This window comes from Anoplophora glabripennis, unplaced genomic scaffold, assembly GCF_000390285.2.
Source record: "Anoplophora glabripennis isolate ALB-LARVAE unplaced genomic scaffold, Agla_2.0 scaffold118, whole genome shotgun sequence".
In the NCBI taxonomy this organism is placed as follows: domain Eukaryota; kingdom Metazoa; phylum Arthropoda; class Insecta; order Coleoptera; family Cerambycidae; genus Anoplophora; species Anoplophora glabripennis.
In genome coordinates, this window is record NW_019416233.1 from 987,253 (window position 1) to 1,005,167 (window position 17,915).

The window sequence follows — 17,915 nt, forward strand, 5'->3', positions numbered from 1 at the left end:
GTGACAGCCAACAAAGCAAATATGATGTGGGAACATATAAATTCGTGATTGTTATTGGGTTAGACATAAAAAGTATTCATATTCAAGTAAACATGTCCATTACTCCCCAGGCGTTTAACTAAGTCGGCAGTAAAAGGGTTTTTTATGCTCTGCTAGTCCCTTATCTCGGTGAGCATTAGGATTTTATTTTCAGATTTGACAGTTGATTGTTTGTTATTATTCTTTATCCCCAGCTTCTCAACCAAATGCCCAACTTAACAACTTTTATTACAGAAAAATGTAACCTCTTGAAATGTATACATTGAGCTGCATAAGCTTTCCAGCAATACATTTCAAAAATTCCAAATTGTTTTAAGAATCGTCGAAATGAATGAACTACAATAGTAGATATAGCTTTAGAATAAAACTTAGAAGCCTATTGTCCAATGGTGATCTCTTTTTTAGCTCTAACTTAAATGATTTAATTAAAGATTAAAGTACTATCAAGTCATATAACGCTGTATTAGTGAAAGAGGAAAACCATTTTTTGATTTTGTATCCACGAATTGTTCCATTGAAGTCAAATTTTCATGCCAGTGTATTCATCTTGCCAGTATTAAGGCTAAAAGTCACCACACTGATATTTGTTTTGGTTTGCTTGCATTTAAAAAAAGCTTACAAAGGTTTGAATTTTAGGGTGAAAAACTCTCACACGCAGACCGTACCGTCCAGCTTTAACCTCGACAAATTGAATTTTTTGCTTACTATTTTATGTTGAAGATATGGTTCTTCAGGCAAGCAAGTCAGCATTTGATTGCTATTTTGCGAAAAGTTCTGTTTTTGGGTATCAGTATTTACAATGTTCTTCCATCAATTTGTTCAGTCAACCGGTACATTATCGGTACATTAAGGAAATCCTATAGCTAGCGCTAGTCTTAGGAATGCAGTTACATATCCCTTTTTCCAAGTTCATTTGATTTTTTTTATTTATTTCAAGGCTTGACCATGTTGAAGATTGTTTATTGAACAACAACTGTTCTAAACAAGTTTTGAGCACACCTTGATTGAGCCTAAAACCTTTACAGCAGATTCACTATGAGGGTTATATAGATGGCAGATTCTTCCTCAAGTATCAGTTACTTACAGCGAAATTTTTGCTTGCATTACTGTGGGGAAGGTTCCCAGTCCATAGCTTCATTACAGTCCAATTCCACCAAGTACTGCTCCACTGTCCCATTCTGCTGCTTCGTTTCAGTCCAACTCCACGAAGTTCTGCTCCACTGTCTGTTTTGCAGAAATCTGTAAATCTCATCAACTTCCATTTCAAGGTACATTATTTGTTGGTTTTCATTTACCTCGATTCTGGGGTCAAGTCTCGAAAAGCTTAATTAAAATAAGCTAATATATACAGAACCTTTGATTCCATTCCTTCAGATTTCTATTATTTCTGTCAGTGCTACTTCACTATAATTTTTAAATGCGTGTTTTCCTCAGCAATTATTGCAAATCAATCATCATTGATGCCACAGTACTAACAGAATCCAATAATATTCCCTGTAATTTCCATTTCCCATTTACGGAGCAACTCATTTGAAATACGTCCATTGAACTTTAATTTGTAAGGATTGATATTCAGGATTTATATCAATCTTCCGGTTCCTGAGACATTTCTTGCGGTTGGTATTTTAAAATATGAGGATTCGTCTCTTTGAGTGTATCTAAAAAGTTAATCAATATTCGTCCCCGAGAGAAGTACATCCTTATTGGAATTGGAGTGTTCTAGGAAATGATTAATGAGCACTCCAATGCCGTGAGATCGGCACCTGACACTTCGTCGAGGATTCATCATGTTTTTGTATGATTTCTGAGATGATCGGCATTTTAATGAAAAAAATTAAGAGTATTGTTCTTTATCACTTGTATAAAGAGCAGTTTGTGTTTAAGGATTCCTGCTGTAAATATCCGGGATAGTTCTGTTGGCCTCCCCTGCAGATAATGGTTCTAAAAAGTGTTCATATCTGTCGTTATTGTTGGATATCTGTTCTTAATGTGTGTAATAATGTACTGAAATATAAGGATTTATATATGTTTGCATAAGCTTACTTTAAAAATCTAATATAATATAATAACAGTAATATACCTGGTGATTATAAGACTGTCTTGCCTTTGGAGAAAATGAAATTTCCTATCAATAATGTATGTCCAAAGTATTTATAGTTTTTGTCTATCTTTGTCCATGGAATAGTTACAATAATATGTAGGAGATAATTTCTTTGAAAGTTTGTAACATTATTTCATAATTAACTATGTATGTATGAATGATCTCTGATCTGAATTGTTCTCATTTTAGAATTTCAAGTAATGCAAGTATCTTGTATCCACCTACTCAAACTGGGTCATACATAAAACTAACACAGGTTCACGTCGTGAAATCCTATGTAATCCAGACGAATAATTCTGAGATAATTTGTTAACTTAAGATTTAAGAACGTATTTGTTTGGTTCTTACAACTCTAGGATAGAACATGCTACACCAACTGTTCTTCATTATTCTTTTAAAGTATGTCATAATTAATTGTATTGAAGTTGCATTAGAACCAAAATTTTTATGACCCTATTAATATTGTTATTGCGAGGACAAAGAGAAAATTACTAGCTGATGTAGACTGGGTTAAAATATGCAAAGGTAGGTTACACAGTGCAGTTTAAAATATGAAATATAAATTACATACGTGAATTATAAAATACACAGACTGCTCTGATATTTGCAATTTATGTGTTCAGTAAATAATAAATCAGAGATAATTTAGGAACAGCTGCATGAACGCGTACAATTCGCTTATGAATAATATGTGTATGATATTGTCTTTAAAGGCTTTTGACGACAGATTACTTTTTAATTTATTATTTTGGAAACTAGCGAACTATATTGCAAATGTCTAGTGGTAGTAGTGAATTATGGCGGCCTCAGCATGGCAATGGGGCCACAAATGGTAACTTGGCTGTCCCAACACCTATCCTCTGACCCTCCTCGAATCTACCTGAGGCCCTGATGAACACCAGAAGACGCTACCCATTTTCTCCACATTTCGGGCATAATGGGTCCTCCTCAATTCCTGTTAAGCTTAAACGCTTCCTGCAATGACCTGTCAGGACCCCCACTATTTGGTTTAGGGCTCTTCGAGTAAGGCTTAGAAGCCATCTCTACTTCTTTTCGTCTTGTCAGTGATTCCAGGGCATCTCTACACTCCTAAACAAGAACCTCTTTCGGCAAATGTCAAATACATTATTTGTTTAGTAACTGAAAAATAGGATTTTTCATATTTAATGCTTTTTGTACAAACAAATTTTCTTTCTTCAAAAATTAACTCTATTCTAGTGTATGTATCATATCTTGTTCCATTATATTAAGATAATGCGCACCTATTTGTAATGTAATTTTCTTACTCTTATCCAATTTTACACAATGATTTTTTTAACACGAATACGAGCCTTCAACCTTCAACAACTAACAGTTAATATAAATAACCGGCGAGGAAATCATAAAAAAAACATAGAATACAGCACTACAGGGAAAATTGAATTAAAACTGCAAACAAAATCAGACATTGTCCCATTAATAATGCATGTGATCGTAATGCCCGGAAATATGCTTTATTCGTACATGCGAATAAAACAGACCCGCCGTATGTTTATTTATACAGGTTATCCATAGTTAAAGCAGATTTTAGAGCTTGAAATATGGTCACACGCCACGTCAGTAGCGTCCGTATTAACATTTTTAGTATCGGTTATTATCTGTGTGAATCCCAACCTGTTAATTCTTTAAAATGCTAGCAATACCGGGAGCAGAAACTTTTTCCAATGATGTTTGGACGTTTATGGTAACCACTTTAACCACCTATTACAACTGAACGATATATGCATAGATTTAGTATTATAATTAGAGTTCGGGACTCGGTCGGATGATCATAACCATTGGCTTCGCGTTTGTTTCGTGTTTACGTGTTTTAATACTCTAATAATGTAGAACGCACCAAGGAGTAAAAAACGACCTTTCGCTGATAAAGTACGCAAATTTATTTATATTTATACCTACCTGTTTATTTATTTGTTTACGATGAACACGCCTGTGACTAGCCGACGAAAACCCCGAACTCTAATTATAATAGTCTTTTGTATACAGGTGAGTAATAATTAGGTGGTTACAGGTCTTTTTTTGTATATTTTTATTTACAATTCCGTAATTTTTTGGATATATCAATGAAGCTTGGTATATTTATCACATATAAAAAAATATTAACATAAGCTTTTGACACAGCAGCTAAACAATCTTGTTTTTTGCATTTTCTTTTTGTTGGTAGAGATTTTCAAAAAGCGCAGGCGTTTTTTGAAACATTATTTACTCTAGAAAGAGTATACGTTTTGTTATGGCAAAAATATCTAGTTTCTGAGAAAACTGGATTTTAATTTTATACTGCAATTATCAGTTATCGACAGTCAGGGTTTGAAGATATTTTATACTAGTTGAACTTCGCTTTTTCGTTCAATTTTTCGCTCTATTAAAAATACAATGTCTTGTGTTGATTTTGTAATGGTGGTAAGTTGGTTCAAATCGTAAGAAATAATTGGATTTTTTTGTAATGAAAAGAATGAAGTTTAATAAATTTAATTTATCCCCAAATACTCTACCGTCGGCAACCGATAACTGTAGTTGATTTTTCTTAAAAATTATGTATTTTAGCTATATGCCGCAAGTATACCTATTTTTGTATTAAATAAAGTGACGTTTAAAAGACACCTTTATTATCTCAAAATTTGTATCGACCAAAAAGAAAGGAAAAAATAAAATATTTTTTAGGGTATTCTGAGCGCCCTCTCTGTTTTAGAAAAAAAAAAAAACTTGTATTCATCTTTGTCCACCTCAAAATCTCCATAATGCCAAGTTTTTCTGAAATATCTTAAAAAGTACTTAATGGAGTTATACTAAAAAAAATCAAACAAAAAAGTTGCTTGTTCCTGACTTAAGAAATCGGTTTCGTAGTGAGCTATATTCACTTAATCGCATTGTTTTGTCTGAACAGGCTTTCACCCAATTATGATTCATTCTGTGTACTAGAGAAATAGCAAGTTTATAGTACATTGTGTAATGAGTGGGGAAAAGTTGCCAATAGCGCCACGAGGACGCAGTTGACGCACGAGCGAAGCGAGTGCGGAAAGCGCGCAAGTGGCGCTATGGCAACTTTTCCGAACGAGTTGCACATACTATTTTCTATCACAAGTGCGAGTCGTTATGGGACCTATAGTGTAGGGGGTTAGGTGCACTGGAAAGTGCTAGATGGTACAACAGCGTGATGTTATTTTCATAGCGCAACGCTGGAGCGTTGCGCTATGAAAATAACATCACGCTGTTGTACTATCTAGCACTTTCCAGTGCACCTAACCCCCTACACTATAGGTCCCATAGCGAGCTCGCGTGATAGAAACATATTAATATGTGACTAGAAAAGTAGACACTTTTAGAGTAAAGTTTCAGGACGATGTTTCTTGAAAACAATTCTGAATGTTATCAGAAATGTAAAGACGTTGTACCCTTTAGTATCTAGTAGGTAGTCGTGAAACTACAGTGACTTTTTGCACCCTTTTCAGGAACGACAAAGACATATTGCCAAAAACCCTTAAGCCTTCATGCTTTCGTTATTATTTACAGGTATTTTTAGTAGATAAATATTTCTTTGACACTGTGTCTATATGCAAAATTACTAATTCAAGTAAATTTGTTAAAGAGATTCTAATTTCAGTTAGTTTAATAATTGAAAATTATCTTTACTTTCTCTAGCAGAGTTTTGCCTTATAGTTGCACTCATGCATATAGTATATCAATGCAACAAATCTTGGTATGCATTTTTGTCGGTAAAAAGGGCAATCCCAAAATAAAACAATAACTAATGTTTGTCCCATATGTTTGTTGCTGTCCTTCAAATGGTTGAATGATTTTTTTATTAGTACAGAGTGTATGCAGGCAAGATTAATGTAGAAGAAATTCTGGTTAAACTAATGTGTTTAATTTTAATATTGACAATCGACTCGCATAAGACATGATCACTGTTTACATACACTACAATACAATACAATATTAAAAAAATATATTTGAATACTACTAACGAAATATCATATTGTAGACTTTACAACGGTTGATTGCAAATGCACTGAAAATTTAATTCGCTACCACTTTCAGCAAAGCCAGTATATTTCCCCGTAGATAAGATGAAATTATTTGCTAGAAAACTGGCAAATATGAACACCCTAAAATTTACTACAAGATATTTACGAGTTTATAACTTTTTTTGTAAATTTAACTATTTTAATTAAATGCCTTTCTCAATTAAAGTCTTGTTTTAATTCAATCTTATTATATTTTATTTTAATGGTATATTTAAGATAATGACTAAGTTTGAACATGTCAGTTAAACAATATGAAATTCAAAATCATTCGAAATAAATTCTAAAAGCGGCAGTAAAGATACATTTTTGCAGTTAATATGATCAATGGACTTGGAAGAAAATAATGAACTAAAAAAAGTTCTGATTACATGTGACAGCGATTAAAATCAAATTCTTTCCATGATAACTTAAATACAAGCCACAAAACTTTCCTCCTCAAAAACTTTTAACTATGCCCCAATTATTCAACTTGAATGTTTAACACTGCAACAAGTTAACTACTTACATTTAATTTGTGTTTAAGTGCTAAGAGCCTCGAATTGAACTCTTAACGCAGGCCTTAGAAAAGCTGATTTATTGCCTTGAAACCTATAAAGAGGTATACATTAATGCAGATGTGCAATTTCCAGTTACCTAGGACACAACTAGATATTACCATGGTGAAATGACAGTAAAGGAGACATTGTCTCGTAAAATTTGATACAACTCGTATTATCTACATGTCCCGTGAATAGTTTTGTGTACTGTTACCCTAACTCTAAAGGGTATTACGACCCATTAAGCCTTCTGAACGCGTAAATAGAAAAGTATAACGTTATATTGTTTTACCGGGTTTTAACTTTTCTGGCAACGTTGAGAAAACACCTATTTTGTGCCACATTCGCGGCCAGAGGTGTAAAGCTACACGGTTTTTAATTTATGATTGTTGTAATTCATACATTTTGTGTTTTTATAGCGACATTGGGACTCAAAATCGCCAATGTAAATGCACCTTTACGTATTCATTTTGGTAAAGTGTGAATTTTTATAATATCTGTTTTGTTACAAATTTAATATTATAGTTTTACTATACGAAAAATTGGACTAGAGCCACGCGTCAGCGATAAAGTTTCTCTATTTTAGTAAAGTTATAGTATTCATTTTCATTGTAGAGCATATTTAGAGCGCTGTATAGGTGCGACGGTCTCGGTCGGTTATCTAAAATCTGCATTATCGACTTTCCAAAGCTACCGCGACATTGGCGCGCTAGAACATGGGTTTTCGGAACTGTGGTAAAAAATGCCGGCTACTATTTGCATACTTTTTATGATTGCTGTGTTAGAGTCGATAACAGTAACGCTTAATGCAAATGATTTTTTTAAACTAGGATGAGCTTTTATGGATCACAAAAAAATGTGAAACATTGTATAGCACACTGTCCGATAACTTATTGAAATTTAACACCATTTCTTCAAGTAATGTTCTAACAAAACAAAGACTTAGGAATGGTGAAAAGATTAAAGAATCGTTTCTTTTCTTATAATTAGATAAATAGAACTGCAGGACTACCTAAAATAAAAAATTTTACTTACATTATATGCATGTTGTTACTAGTTTAATGTTCCTAAAAATGTGGTCATAATCCTCAAAATGATATTAAAGTAGGTACAACTTGAGGCAGGAACTAGATACTCTCGTGCAGAGAAAAAGTGTTCGCTTGAATTAATAACCTCAATAAGACTTTTCTCCAAGGAAATACGTGAAGAATGTTTTTATTAATACCTTTATCGACCATTCCGGTATGTTGATGCTTCTCTAATAAATTTCAAAATATCCACTCTTGTCAGTATTTTAAATTTTTTTGGATTATATCCTTTCGATATTTGCTTCAAATAAGCCTCTAATCGATGATATTCTCCTGTATTTACTTTTCCGTGCACTAACAATGTGATCTTCAACATTGAATATCTTGTCCACAATGTGTTAGGGCTGAATGATTCTGAATAAGTATAAAAAAATATATAAATTATTAAAAATTATAAATATTTATGTAAAGTGATAATACACACCAGTTCTTTTAAATATTCTATTAATATAGTTTCACTAAGAGCTGTCACTGAATTTCTGCTTGTCCAAGTCTCAAAACGTTTATATTCTTTATCATAAAGTAATTTAGATTTCTTAAGGAATAACTCTTCATTAGCTTTATTGGCTCTAGCAGCAACTATTGCTGGAATATTATCAATTCTGTCTTTTCAGTGGTCTCCTTAGAATCAAATATCAAACTATCAAAGTCAACAAATTTGCGGGTGTCATCTTGGATACATCGTTTATATATTGAAAAACTGTTTTTATTCCCATTTAAATTTAATTATTAAATTTAAAATAAATATAAAATCATATGTCTAAGTAAAAAAATAAAACATTGTATGCACCACGGGAGATACTAGGATAATTATAATCAGGATAATCATCCCTGTATCTCCCTTGGTACATAAATAGCTATATTTGTAATTATGTATATTTTAGAAATTTATATTTTACCCTAACAAATATGTATAATTTACTGCATTAATGAATCTTTTTCAATTTATGTAATCTTGTTTTCCCTTCATTTAGGTTCGTCGTACTTTGGAAACAAAGAAAAAACATATTTCTTGTAGAAATGTTGCACAGATTTTTTCTTTCCTCATAGAATTACTTAGCTTCCCTGTTTTTAGCAAAATTACACTTTGTTTGTAAATATACACACAAATATACTGATCTGTAAATTTACATTTACAGTGAAACGTAGAAAAAACTGTAAAATTACACCCTTGATGTACCTTTACTTATGTAAGATAATCTAGTGTGTAAGTTTACATAAAATATTTATAATTATATCTCAAAATATTAATTACTACTATTTTCTTAAGCACCCTAGCATCACTTCACAAAATTAAGAAAGAAAAAAATAACAAAAGAAAATTTCTGGGTCAAACCTAAAAAAATAAAATTCTCCCTTAAAATTCTGCTTTCGTGACGGAAATAGCAGCCGCAGGGTGATATTGCATTCAAAATGCTATCTAAACACTTATACATTTCGACGGGAACAGTCACGAGAAAATCGTGTATTCGCTTCACACGTTTCAATGTGGCAACGAGTTTAAGAATCACATAATGAGCATCGTTATTAAAAGCGCATATATTTTTTTTACCAACGGCAAAGTAATTACATTTCCAGAGATACGTTTATTTTGTAGAATATACCGGAAATTATATGTGTTTCAACACTAAGCATTTTTATTGTTAGCTGTAATTTTAAAAGATAATAGATGCCTTTTGAAATATACAGGATGCACGAATTAGAAGGCTAATTATAGGCCTATCGCTATTATTTGCAATGTCTCTAAAATATTTGAAATTTTGTTACAGTCGCTTATATGGTTCTTTCGCTGTTGAGTGTGAGCAACATAGCTTCATTAAAGGCACATCTACTGTTACTAACATTGTGCAGAAAACAGAATTTATTAGTGATAAACTTGACAAGGTGTCTTTAAGGCTTTTGACAGACTTGATCACGATTTCTTCTGCTTCGCTGTTAAAACTTTTACACTCATATGGCATCAGTTTCTTCGGTGTTCTGGTTGTTCTGTCAAATATCTGCCATAGTTCACGGTTCTACACTGGGATCCTCAACTTTTTGTTGTGTTAATAAACTACATCATAGCAGACCTACAGATATGTACACTACCAGATTTAATTTATGCAGACGAGATTAAACTGTTGTGAGAAATTTGTGTGTAAATATGATTATCATTACAAACGTCGCAATAATAATTGTTGCATTTGTGTATTCCATTTCCTTATGTTGTTCTGATTTTCATTCGTATTGTGTGAGTTCTTTTCAAAATAAATGCTGAATGAAGCTATTACCACGGCTATGGAACCATACCATACTCAGATCACTCACTAAATTGTCAAAATCATTTCTGACTTCTAAAATAGTTCGTGTGTAAAGAAACTACGTCCTTGAATACCGCGTAGCTACCTATGCACCAAGCGATGTTTACGAAAATGATGAATTCAGCATTCCTAGCATACTCTTATGCAAATGGCACACGCTATAAGATCTCCTGCAGACGGAAAACCTTTGCATCACAAAAAATTTGATTTAGAGGGGTCGCGACACGAAACCAACTTTTACACTTAATTTAAGGACAGCGCATTCTCCGGAACGATCGATGGAGAATACATTTATTTTCTCTAGAAAAAAAATGCTTTACCAGATTTGTGATTTATGTTCCACTTTAAAATATTGTTTGCTACATTTGATAATACCTCAAGAGCTTCCTTATAAAGAAGTCAAGCTTTTTTTTTCCATACAGTTTTGTGGAAAAACGTACGATATAAACCTCAGTCGAGGATCGAAAATATTGAAGAATATGGGAAATAATTGTTTATTTTAATTTTAATTAATGATTTTTAAAAATACGGCACAGAAATAAAATAATTTAGTGAATCAATAACTTTAAACTATGAAGGGCATACAGATAGGTATAGAAAATAATATAATTTTTGTTTCATAAAAAACGAAAAGAAAGTTGAAAATTATGTCTAAATGTTATTAATTGAAATTGTCACATTGATATCATTTATTACATAATTGTTCACATTTAATTTTTGTTTTGTTCAAAAACGCAAGCAAATCCGCGATAGATAGATCTCAACAATTTCTGCATTTTTAGGATTGCTTTTTCATCTGGCCTCCTTGTAAATGGAATTAAAAAATATCAGTTATTTACTAGCTAGTAATTAATAATATTAGGCTAGATATCTTTTACATACTTACCTAGAGTTTTGACAACTAAAAACATTGACAGGATTTTATTTGAATTAACTTTAAAATAAAGAAAAATAACGCAGTTTCATTTAGTAACTAACAAATGATTGATATCGAATAAACATTAAATGTTATAATCTTAACGGAAATTTTTCCAAATAGAAAAACGTTCCTTTTCTTTTTCTTATAGAGGTAATACTTACAGAAAAGCTATAGTTACTTTCATCAGAACTAGTAAGAATTGAAATTGTTCAGATGGTCATTCATGGCCTGCCTTAAATTAAATTCTTTATCGTTTTGTAAAGTGAAATTGCTACCAAGCTATTACTATTGGTTAAAGGGAAGGTATTTTATAATGCTTCTAAAACTCATTCAATTTAATTAATAATAATTAATAAGATCTATCTCAAAACCAGCTAGGATTTGCAATATTTTATTTTTTGAGAGATTCTAAATGAAAGACAAAATATCTAAAGACTATTCAAATAATTACAAACATTCCACTAAAAAATATCAAGCTGAGAAATAACGGCGATTATTGCATGATACAGAAGGAAAGAATTTCGAAGCAGCAGTAAAGAAACGTTATTTATTTATTACATGACATATATAGTCCCATTTAATTCGGTAATTTGTTATTTCTGACAAGAAAATAAAAGGTTAATTAAATACATTATCGCTTCCCGAGGAAATAAACATTACGTTGCAATTATTTACTGAGAAATATGTCGCTGTAAATAACTGAAGAAATTCGTCATATAGTCCCGCTATAAATAAGGGGTTATGATTCATTTTATTTATTTATTTATTTATTTATTTATTTAGAAATTACAAAGTCCCAATTACAGGATAAGGTAAAACAGAGAACTTTAACTAAAGTTTAAAAGAAAAAAATACAAACTAACATTATCTAAATATAAAAATACAAGTACTACACAAAATACAGCAATCAAACATAGATATACAAGATAAGGATTACATTAGCTAGACAAACAATTTTTTATGTTATTCATAGAATGAAAAAATATATTAAGTCGATCTTCATACTTTTGATAATTGGAAATCATTTGATATAGGGGCGATTCTATTAGTAAATTGGTACGAGGTGAGAGTAATTGTAAAGCAGAGTGAAATCTAGAATTAAGTCTAGGAACATGATATAAAATCCTTGAATCTAACGAGTCTGCTTTTAAAGTGTTATTTATAATTTTAAAATGGAATATAATTCAAAACATACGACAGAGACTATTAAAATTAAAACAAGAAAGCAATACTTCTTGAGGTGTACCACGAGGAGGATAAAATCCATAAAAATGAATTGTCTTTAAATATCTCCGTTGTATTTTACACAATCGAAAGCCACGATACTGCACAAATTGGTAACTAAAATAAGATTTAAACAGGGATAACAGAGCAGGGGAAATATCATATGACTCTAATTCCAATGTTAATAAATTATGATCAAGCCGATCGAAAGCTTTGGAAACATCGATATACTCAACATCAACATGACTTCCTGCATCCAAAGCTTCAGCAATAAATTGGGTTTTCTCAACTAGATTTGAGGTAGTTGAACAACCACTCATAAATCCATGCTGGCAGGGAGATATTGATTTTTCAGTATGAAAATAAAGTCGATCTGGTAAAATTATTTCTAGAATTTTTGAGAAGTTTGTATAGACCCATAGTTAGTTATGTCGTTTTTAGTAACTTTTTTTATAAACGGGGCATATTTGCGACTCTTTCCATACTTGTGGATATTCTTTATATGTAATTATAGTATTGAATATGGTTTTTAAAGGTTTTACGAAAGTTGTTTTAATTACTTACAGTAATATTTCAATGATAATAACGCAGAACTACCTAAGTTATTAGTGCAAAGTTACAAAGAAATCACATTAGATATAGAGAAAAATGTATGTTTACCCTTAATTTTCAATTACAAATACAAGAAAACGGCGAAACCCAACATGTAGTTATCATTGTAAAATTACATTATAATTACGTCAAATTTACAGAAAAATGTAAATCTCCAAATATCTTACAATTATTACATGAACTGTAGAAGTATTTCTACTACATATTTCGAAACAGCACTATAATATTTATTAAACTGATGTAAAAGGGTTTACAATTTTTATAAATTTTAATAGCTGTGGTTCTATTCCAAAATTAAGAAAATTACATTAAGTTACATAAAAACATGTATCTACATTAAATTTTTAATTTAATGAGAACTTATGGAGGACGAAGTCACTATTAAATTATAGGGAAATTATATTTTATTAACTGTTTATTTATGTAATCGTGTCTACATCTGTAATATAAACGTAAAATTACATCTACTGTAATAGTACCTACTATTCCTAAATTTTTTCAAAAAATCATTATGTTCACAAAACTCGAACAAAAATGTTAGTTTCCATGATAAAATTAGAAAATTATATTAAAATTACACAAAACTGTATATCTATGGTAAAGCAATTTTATGGAACCATATAGAAAGAGTTTCACAGTGGATAAATGTTAATGTTAAATTATAATAAAATTACATTAACTTACAGATAAATCTACTGTAAATTGATGTAAATGTGTAATCGCGTTTATATGTTGAACACAATATATAACTCTGCATTTACAATTCTTGTCAATATTTATCACAAAGGTAATATCAATTTACTCCTCATTGTTTTATAGAACGTAAAAACAAGTGCGTTCGTTCACCTCCCACATCTATTCGAAATGCAAATTTTCACTCTCAACTCGGTGGAATTAGTCTTCACGGAGGAAAACCGTGTTCTGTCTCAGGTATATTGGAGATTAATTTGTTGGGTACATGTTGTTACCGGAACTCGGGTCGCCCCCAGAAACGGGGTCGGTGAGGTGCCGATATGTCTGCCGTTTCTAAAGGACTGCCATGTCGAGTTACGTGAAATATTTTCTGAAATTGAAAACAATGTTCCGGAACTCGCCAACAGCGCAAACAACTAGGGACGAAAATAAGTTAAGTTGATCAGAGAACCTAGACAGCCATACAGACAAACAACTAAATCTTTTTAAACGCTGGTACTGAAATAGTGCATCCTTGGTGTCCAGAAGTTACGTGTCAGTGAATCTTGAACTGATTTTACTGATACAGGGTATCCAGGATCTGCGACTTTGAGTAGGTCTTCCAAAAATAATGTCCCAAGTTTATATACTTTCTTTTCTTGGGGATGAATCGTGATGGGAAAACACATGGAAGATGTATGGGGACTCCTTGGAAAATATCTAGGATATACTGGGATGTACCTACTAAGAATATACTAATTGTAAGATTTACTGGGTAGCTACCGGAAATGTATTTGATTGTGTTACAGGAGCTCCCTCCTATAAGTGGTTTTTCCTAGGTTTCCCTGAAAAAACAATGAAATTTGAAACTGATAGTTATTGTATTTTTGTGAATCTAAAAGTTAAAAAAACAATTTCTAAATTTAGTCAGAAGCGTCTCAGAGTGATAGTGTTGTGAATCAGTATTACTCCAACTTTTTCTTTCATACAATCTTATTTTAATTTAAAAATGACTTATGGTACATATGGAAAATATGTTATAACAATTTATAAACATATAGGCCACATACCAAGTACTTTTCTATCAGATAAAATCAGATTTTTATTTTCTAGTTCTTGTGGTTACCGGTAGCCGAATATTTTGGGGCATGCATTTTTTAACTATATTTGTACCATTTTTTTTTACTTTTAGACTACTATTCAAATGTTTGCTTTTAATGAGATAGGTACAAATAATCTTTTGAATGTTGATGCTACAGTTAACGAGACACAAGTTTTAAAAAATTAAAAATATATAAATATTTGATACTCACAGTGCGGTAGTAAATTCTGCCTGGAGAAATTTTTTAAGTGTCTCGTGATTTATTTCTATTCTTTTATTCATCAAATTCAATAAAAAAAAAATATTAGTTCGTTGATACTCATTTTTAGAGGTCGCTCGAAAACATTTTAGGTACACTACTTACACTACACTTACACTAAAGTTAAAATAATTATGAATGACATTTAAAAATTAAAATTACGATTTGAAATTTTCAGAATCGAGATTTTTATCAACCTAGAAAATGATAAAATAACGAGAAAAAAAATTTTTGACGATTTTGGAAATTTTTAAAAATCTTGAGCGACCTCTAAAAAGCTGATATTTTGAGAGGTCTCTTAAAGCATGATAAACTAACATATTTCCACAAGACACGAAAAAAAAAAAATTCGTTTATTTGGGCCACCCTAATATATACATATTTTATATTATTTGATACCCTTTTGGGCAGATTGTACTTTGTTTTTATGAGCCTGTAAGGTTTTACAAAAACCTGTATCTGTTTATAATTTTAAAGGTGGGATAGAAGAAATTGAGATAGTTACATTGCGTAGTGTATCTCAATGTCACTTTTATCTTTTGTGTGCCAAACAAGCTAGTTTGTTTAATTTTTATGGCATAGATGTTTCTATTACCTCTTTCCCGAGAGGGATCTTAGCTTATTAATTTTAAGTAACAATATCATCAATTTCACGAACTTTACATTATCTAACTATTGCGACAAAATTAATATTCTCTTCTTATTACGTTAAATAATGAGTGATTTATTATTCAAACGGTCCTATGAACTTAATTACCCTTATAGCAATCAAGGAAAATCATAATTTGTGGGACACAATTAATTAAAAATGAAATAATTGTCCTGATGCAACACTCTTCTAATCATTATAAAAGCATTGTACCGCACCAAAAGTAAACTCCTGCAGAGTTGTGATAACACTTGAAATTGATGCTAAAAGCTTTCCATTTCTTCTGTTTGTGTGTTTCCATATTCCTACCACACATTTGTTTTACCGGAGCGGTGTAGTACTTATAATTCTATATTTCAGCTGTGATTCTAACCCAACACACGTTACATTAAAACATATTCAAATAAAAATAAATGTAGAATGACTCAACATGTTTTTATAACTGTAATATATTTTTTTAGACGCTCATCTCGTGAAATAAATTCACTGAAAGAAGCTTTTCATAATTTATATTGTGCCTTGTTTTGATGAAAGTTATTATAAATAAAGAACAATTCTCAGAGTTGGATCATTTTATTTCCAAATCAGAATGTTTTACCTTATCTATTTGCACCAAAACTGTTTCCTTTTTACGTATCTTTGATTCCAAAGGAACATCTAAAGTAAATCCAAGTTACTCTACTCATGTCCAATATTATGGTGCATAAGGCACAGTGATATAAAGTTCATAGTTGAGATTTTGCTGTACTTGGCATTTGGATGTTGTTTACCATTAAAAAATATAAAGACAAATGAAGGAGAAGTATTAATAAAGTAAAATTTTCATCAAGGTATGACATTATAATTAATAGTTTCCGTGGGAAGATGTTAGGGAACTTACTTCAAACCAAATTGGACTGAAGAATTTTAATTTTTATTTCTGTCTTTATCTTTACAAACTCTATGCCCACTGACTACGAAGACTAAAAGAGTCTAGTGTTGTATCAAACTGAATTAACTCTAAACATTTTCATCAGTTCTATATTTCAAAAGCATGCAAGAGGAACACAAAAAAATACCGATGTTTTAGATTCGAAAAAGAAGCTATTATAGCTCTCTAAATTTGGCTTATAGTTTCGATATTTCACTCAAACTGAACGCAGTATTTGTCTCAATGAAACGTCGATGAGATTTACTTTTCGTTACTTAACAGTCTAAGTTTTGACATAAACAAAAATGCCCGCTATTCACGTAGTTTGGGAAAGTCGAGAGAAATTTCTTAAAACCGGGAAAACGTTTTAAAAGTTTTAGTTGCTTGACGGATATAAATTTTTCAAGCAAGTTAAAGACGTGGTGACACTTCACAAGAAGGCAAAATATATTTAAGAAAAGTTTTATGCCAATATAATGGAGAGTTATGAGCTGATAGAAGTTATATAATAGAAAATAATATTAATCTAAGTAATATAAAAGTAGTTATCTATTGCTATTAACGAAAAATGTTCCGTGTTCTAATGTTTGCTCTGCATTTAAGCTAATTGAAGTAAATTAAAAAAAAATCCTAATAAAATTTGATACCAAAGTCTAGGTACATATTTAAAATATATCCAACCACACATACAATATTTCTAACTTAAATCGGATAAACTTATGCCGGAAAAACGTCATTTTTTCTTAAACTTTTGCGTGTCTAACATATAATTTTATAAATATTTATTAATTTCATTCGCAAGAAACAGTCCTAATAAAATGTGGAAATACTACAGTACCTATTTTTACGTGATATTAATATTGGGGAGGGACAACGGCGCTTAACTTAATGCTACACAGCTGATGAACACCACGTGTGCACGCGGTGGACTTGTCCTGGAATAACAAATATGTAAACAACTATTATTGTGAAACATTTAGCAAATTTCAAGACAACTGTTTTTTTAGTTTTTATATAAATAAAATAAAATGTATCGATTTTGTAGTACGAGTTGTGCTTCAATTTTAGCACGAATTTTAGATATTATGAATCTCTTAAAACAGGAAATTAACTTTTAATCAAATTTGAAAAATGTAATTAAAGATTAAAGTACCCAAAGATTCACGTAGTCCAAATAATCATACGTATTAAAAATAATTTAGGTACTTACCAAAAAGCAAAATTCAGTAATTTTTAAACGCACGCAAGTACAAAACAAACTACAACATATGCTCAAAATGTCCACAACCATTTTCGATGCACTCACGACACCTTCAAGTCCAATTTTCGCGCATTCGCTAGAAAATTATCACGTACGGTAAATATTAAAAAAAAAACAAGGAGAAACACCTCAAGAAAAGGAAATAGTAAACACTTCGACACGGTAGACTTCCAGATACC